Raw genomic sequence first — 7475 nt, forward strand, 5'->3', positions numbered from 1 at the left:
TTTTGGGGTTTTTTTGGATGCATACCCAGCACTGGAATTGTTGGGTTATGTGATAATTCTGTGCCCACTAACCATGTGTCAAGGTTCCCTTTTCTCCCCATCCTGGCCAGTGTTTGTTATTTGTGTTCTTTTCGATGACAGCCATTCTGATAGGTGTGAGGTGACATCACACTGTGAGTTTGATTTGCATTTCCCTGATGATAGTTGATGTTGAGCTTTTTTCCTGTTGGCCATCTGTATGTCCTCTTTGGGAAAACGTCTGCTCAGGTTTTCTGCCCATTTGTTAATTGGGTTGTTTGGGGTTTGTTGATGTTGAGTCCTACAAACTGTTTATATATTTGGATATTAGCTCCTTATCAGTCAAGTTTAAGGGTTTTCCTTCGTTCACAGTCTTACCCTGGTTGTGACTGTGCTTTTTATTTTGTAAAAGTTTCTTTTCAGGATCTTGATAGATATTTTCCAACTGTGATTTTATAAAGGGGGTGCCACACGAATACACACTAACAGAAACTGGATTTACTCTCCCACTTGAAACAGCAAAAGAAAGCAACAACAATAAACTGGACAAAATAGATGAGACAGAGATTTTCAAAAGACTGGCCAACAGGCAGTAAAGGTCAGTGAGTGATCCTGAGAGATGAGAAACAAGCAGATGAGCCTACATTTGCTCCAGTTTACCACCTGGAGAGAGTTTCCAAGCAAGGCAGGGGAGAGGAAACTGAAAACAAGCCAGTGGACTTCATTGAGTTGAGGACACTGAGCTGAGTCATTGCACCTCATCCTCATCTTCCCTTTCAGCAGGTGGAACCTATTGGTGTCTGCTGTTGTTATTCTACCTACAGAGAGATACCTAGGCTGAGCTGGGAACAGTCATCTTCACACTTTCTTCAGTAAGGAATGTGTACCCTCATTCGTATCCCACAGTAGAATTAGCACAGTGCTTTACCCACAGGGGCTTTGTAAATGCATTCGTGGAACTCAGCTAATTTAGGATCCAAGTCATCTAGATGAGCAGAGATATTATATTTTGTACAACATGATGGGATATGGGAGTGACTCAAGGAGTGTTAGATTATTCTGTTTCTAAGAGCACTAAAGAGATATCAGGCACGTGAAAGCCAGGATTTTACTGCTAGACCCCACTACATTCTCACTGCAAACTTGGAAGTTGCTTTACTCCTTTACTTTGCTTACTGGATCTGAAATGTAAGGGTAAAGCACCAAGTTCTAAAATTCTAGGAATATGACCAATATTTAAATTGTCTTTGAAATGGGGAGAGAATTTGAAGTCTAGAAGGCATTGCTTTTTGTAAGAGAAGACAGATAGTCCCTGATTGTTATGACATGATGAAACTATAAGACTTATTCAATTTGTCTGTTCATTTCTCCTACTGACCAGGACATAGACAGTAGAGACAGACATCAGCAGTTTCCTCTGGAAACGTTGGCAGTGTTGGCTACTTTGAGCCAACATAGATTGCAGATGTTAGTTGTATCATGAGAGGATGAAATCTGGCTGAGAGCCACAGTTGTTGGACCTGGATTGGTCACCAGCTGTTGATAAAGAAAGAAGGGTGGCCAGGAGAAACACTGAGGTCATCCCTAGGCAGCACGGGTCACTTCCTCCAGTGAATCCACCCCCATTACACTTCTCATGACTTTTTGGTCGCTGGACTGAGAGCTCCAGGAAAGTTGGAATACCCTTTTAATCATCTCTGTGTTCCTGTCTCCTGGCACCGAATCAAGCTGCGAGTAGGGTCTCAGTGACATTTGTTCACTGATTGAATAAAAGTGGTTACAAATCTTCCACCTTTTCAACTACATTCCTTCCCAAATGTGCTCTCAGAGATACTCTGCTTTCTCCCAAGATGTAGCAAATCCCCTTCCTTAAGGACGTGCCTGCCCTACATTATCCACGCCCTTTGATCCAGACCTCTGGTGACTCTGAGGAAGACTCACCTCTCCGCAGTGATTCCTCTCAGGGGTTCACTGTCATTAGGAAGAGATGTCCTTGGCCTCCCCTCCCATCCTCTGGTCTGCCACAACACCCTAATTGAGAAGAGCCCCACACTTTGTTGAAAGTATCCACTTGGATTCTTCTTCCCACTGCTTTGATGTCCTCAGGTAAATCTTACTGATAGCTGAACTCCAAGTTGTTCACAAAGCATGAGGAAAAATAAACCCTCACAAATACTTAAGAAATACTGTGTGTAAAGTCTTTCCAAGTGTAAATGTGGGAGAATATTACTAGTACCTCTGCTTCAGATGGAAGGGTCCCCTTACCCTGCCCGCTCCTGACCTCAGTGCAGAACTGGTGAAGGAAAGAATGGACATCTCCGTCCCTTCTCCAAACATTCTTTCTCCCGCTAAGCTCATGCTTACTTGGGGCATCCACTAGGGGGGCAGCTGCGGGTGCAAACAGCAGGGTCCAGCACAGAGCCTCAGGGTCTCCTCCTCCTCCTTTTGGAATTGGTGCTCCCAGCAGTGCAAACGAACCCTGATCCATGCTGTGGATCTCCTCGGCAGGTGCACAGGTTCACTGTGGAGTAAGTTACTCTCTCAGTCCTCCCTGCTCAGCTCAGGCTGCTCCTTGAGGACGTGGATAATGCTGTGTGCACTCTTCACTTTCCCTTGATTCTTGTGAACTCAGCTTGTCCTTCTTTTCATCTCTGCTGGCAGCCAACTGCTCTACCATTTCTTTACCCTTCTTTGTGTTATTCTCATTCTTCCAAGCTGCTGATTTTCTTTCTTCCATCTCCTCTATCATTTATGTCTTTTCAGGGTTTGGGCTTGGCTTAGGCTCCTGCATGAGACACACAGAGAAGATACCAAGGTCTGCTCTTGGCTGCAGTTCCCAGGTCCCATTTAATATGCATCTCAGTCTCTTATGCATTCAGAGAAAGGTGAACTGAAAGGGACTTTGGAGGACTTGAATAACAACTTTTTTTTTACTGATAAAGAAACTGATTCCTAAAGAGAACAGGAGATTTTCAAAACCCTGGGAACAACTTAGTGACGGTAGAACCATCACACAGGTTTGGACACAGGCTACGCTGTCCGAAGCGTACAACACACTGTCCAGGAACCTACAGCTGAAATTCAGAGGACATTGTGTCAAACATCAGTATTTCTACTGGTAAAATAAAGTCTGATTATTTATACTCAGTCAATTTTCAATCCCTGCTGACAAAATGGGAGCAAGGAACATGTGTATGAAATACACCACGGTCATCCTTAAAAAACATATATGTGATTCTCTGTAAAACACCTGGCTCCGGTGCTAGAGGTCATCTTCCTGAGAGCAGGTGCTCTGTGTGCCTTGTTCACCCCTCCTCCCCAGTGCCTGCTCCAGAGCCTGCCAGGTAGAACATTCGGTAAATATTTGTCAAGCAGGTAAATATAGGTAACAAGGAGAAACTAACTTTTACTGATGTGTTCTAGTGCTACCATATTTCCAGTCAGATCCTATCCCAGGACTGTGCTAAAGCAATGACAGCACAGCCCTCGGAATAGCAGTCCAAGATGCAAATACCAGCTCCACTGCGTACCAAGTTTGCTTTACATGGTGATTTCATTACTGTCTTTGAGCATATGGTTCTCATGTATAATGGAGAAGAACGTATAATGTAAAACATAGAAAGTAGCATTAACCTTGGATGAGTAACTATGATATCATGTGACTGACAGGCTCCAATACCTGGGCCCTAGCTGCACAGCTAAAGAACACCTACATCAGGGTCATTGTGCTGCTGCTTAAACATCTCTGAGGATGAGGCCCAAGAAACTGCATTTCACACAAAAAATCCAAGAATTTTCATGAAAGGAAGAAGGCACACCTTTAAACAAGCACTTTAGAATGGAGACCCCAAAAGCCTAGTGGCAACAAGAATGACCCAGTGGAATCAAATCAAGTCCATTGCCCAAGGTGCTCTGCTAAGGGGAAATGTCTTCTTTTCCAGGAAGGGCACCCACCTGAGGTGGAACACAAAGAGGACCCTACTTCTTCATTCGGGGCTTTTAGTGCCTCCATTGTCTTTTAGATTTTCTCCCCTGCTCTAATCTCTGGGGATCTCAGCCCTCATATGGGTCATGTTTTATGAAGACCTCTGTTATTTTATTCTCCTCTTGGAGAAGGACATGGCAGAGATCAGTTCTGAGCCTCCACATTCCAGGCTTTCTCCTAAGCCTCCTTCTTTCAGGTGAGCTGCAAGAAATTGTGGAGAATAGAATTCAGGTCAATAAAGAGGATCCCAGAGGAACACGAGACCACGAGGGCAGCCCCTCATGGGAGATGGTCACACCACGACGTGGTCAATATCAGCCCTATTCAGGTGGGGAGGACATACTGGCCAATTGTGTGGGCAGAGGACCCAGCTACATCTTTCCAAACTTCTGATCAACAAATTCTGAGATAACAAAAATGGATTGTTTTAAACTATTGTTTTTGTAACCTGTTAATAGGCAGAAATAGGGAACTAATTCAGATGCTTATCTCTACTTACCTGATTTTCTAACTTTTCAGAAAAAACTGTATGCTAAACTTGTATGCAAAAAAAAAAAAAATCAATCACAGTAAAAATCTTCTGCTCACCTTCATGTGGCTGTTTCCAAGCCCTTGTAACATGAAGGACACTATGAAGGGCATTTCTGGTGGTAGAGGAATGTGTCATTAATGTTACCAAACAACCTCGAAAAGAATAAAGAGGGTACAACACTTAACTCCACATAATATTACCCAAGAATTTATCACATATCTCTGTGTCCTATGGCAGATCTGTTTTCAGATCCTTGTTTTCCTGGGCTCTCCAGACAAAGCTTATGCGAAGTATCAGTTACCAGCATAGGGGAACCAATTCCAGGAGAACAATACATCACCCACTGTTATTAAGTTCCCCAAACAAAGTCCTTTGAATGCAGTCTCTCCTTTTGTTTTGACTACAAATGAAGAAAAGATCTAATAAACTCCTATTCAAATGAAAACGTAAACTTAAATATCTGTTTTCTAATTTTTATTTTGCTCAGGCTCAATCATGGAGATTCACTCCTCAGGATGAGTGAGTTCCCAACTGGCAGCAGCCTGGGCTGTCTGTGAAGGGAAGTCAAGTTAACACAACCTCATATCTCTTCTGTGAATCAATCCCTCACCCTCAACATCGCGAACAATACGTGAACCCAACAGGCAAGAGCATCCACCAAGCAGCATTGATATGTTTGCACTTTACTTGGCTCAGCTTATCTGAGAGAACAGAGCAGTCATAAAGTGGAAGAGAACACAGAAAAGTCAAAATGGTGTCAGTTTTTCCAGGATGTCAGTTAAACCAATGAGTGTAAACTCACTTGAAGACATCTCTCAATAAGGGGTTAATTGTTGGCAAAATAAATGGCATGTACAGAGCTATCCAGTGTTGAACACAGAGTGGCAAAAAGACTTTTCTCATAAATGATTGAGAATATGAATTTGTAAAGCTTCTTTGCAAGGCAGTAGGGCAGGATTAGCAAAATGAGATACATGTGTACAAACCATTTCTAAGCTGAGAAATTCCTTTTACAAGAATAGCTACTAGAAAAACCCTTACACCAGCAATAATGGGGATATAGTTGGCACTGTAGCCTGCTGGTTGCGCATCCATGGACTCAAACAAACAACGACCGACAATATTTTTAACAGTTCCAAACTCTTAGTTAAAGTCACTCTGATACCCTGTCAGGTTTGCATCTACAGCTTGAGGACCAGAGTGCTTGCTTTTTTTGTTCTCTCTTTTAGGGATTTCCAGTGAGAAAGAAAAAATGCCAGCGTCTGCTGCCCTGAACTAATCTTACACTCACAGCCTGACTGATTTGTTTTCATGTTGGAAGTAAACAATCTCAGATACAGAATATCAGCCTCACACAAGATTATTCTGAGACTGAAAATCAAGCAAAACAAGTCTACCTCATAAACATTTCCAGGCACAGACAAAAACAAGGTCACCGTGGAACCTACAAAATCCCAAACCTCCTCTTCTTTTCATAACAAAATGACTGTTACTTCCTTACTTCAATCATCAATTGCCGGTGCTAACAGTACTCAATATGGAACATCCCCTACGTCCTCCCATCCTCCCCCATATCACCCAACCAAAGCCCAAATCTTATAATAGACTCTTTCTAACATCTTCTTACCCTGAAGTGTGTTCTTTCTGGCTACAAGGAATAAAAAACAAACAACAAACGAAGAACAAAAAAGAACCCCCAAAACCAAGTTGTTCAATGAGAGACGTATTCTCGCTATTTGGCTTCAGGGAATCGGTACCAGCTGTCCAGGAGTGAGCAGCTGCAGAAAACTCAGCCTCAGGAAGAAAGGTTATATTGTCAGTGAGCTTGGAATTCCAGAACTTGTTTTTACCCTTAAAAAAAATAATTCTTTTTACCAAGCCCTTTAGAAACTAACGTGAACCTTAGGAGTAGGGGCAGTATTTTCCTGTATCTGATTGAAAGGGAGAGGGTGAGGATCAGGATCAGAGAAGTAGTGCACAGAGAATGTGCAGCACAAACAGAGCTCAAAAACACCTGGGATCAGTCACAGAACACTATCTGTTGGGCTCAAACCATCAACCATTCAAGTAACAGGTAAACGAGCTCATGGGTTACCCAGGGAAAGAGAGTCATCTTCTAATCTACATCCTATTCATGGTTTGTGAGTCTGGAACATGGGCAGTTCCCCTGATCTGTGTGTCACTCTAACTCTGCTGGGATTGGCTAGGCTGGTGGTTTCACAAGGGTGACAATGGCCACAACGTCCAGCTGTCCCTCTAAGCATTCATGACTAAGTAAAGGAAGGAGCAAGCAGATTGTTTTTCTGCACTGGGGCTCCACCTGCATCACAACCCCCATGCAAACTGAGGGGTGAATTTAGGGTGTGAGGAAGCTCAAGAGTACATTCTATGGCAGGAAAACAATAGTTGGCCAAATTCTTCCTAAACTTCAGCAATTGAAACCTAATCAAAGTTAAGTGACTTGCTTAAAGTCACATTGCAATGATTTATTTGAAGTGCTATTAAAATAGCCTAAACCCCATAGACCATATATTAAAGCAATTAAGCACCAAGCTTATTCAAAACCTCTGGAGCCCTAGGCAGAACTTGCTCAGTGCAGAAAGCTAGTTTTCGGAGTGATGATTTATTTTTTAGTTTTTGTCTCATGGAAATCATTTTCTGAATGATTCAACTAAAGTAGTATCTGTTCTGTATAAAAATGTTACCATGAATAGAATAATCCGCAATTCTTTTTTTTTTAAACTCTTTATTGAAATATATTTGCTTTACACTCTTGTACCCACCTCTGAGGTGCACCAAAGTGAATCATCTGCATCTACACACATATCCCCATATCCCCTCCCTCCCGCGACTCCCCCCCACCCTCCCCGTCCTGGCCCTCCAAAGCATCTCCCATGGAGTTGGTCTCCTTTTGTTATACAGCAACTTTCCACTAGCTAT

The sequence above is a fragment of the Hippopotamus amphibius genome, chromosome 1 (assembly GCF_030028045.1).
Source record: "Hippopotamus amphibius kiboko isolate mHipAmp2 chromosome 1, mHipAmp2.hap2, whole genome shotgun sequence".
In the NCBI taxonomy this organism is placed as follows: Eukaryota; Metazoa; Chordata; class Mammalia; order Artiodactyla; family Hippopotamidae; genus Hippopotamus; species Hippopotamus amphibius.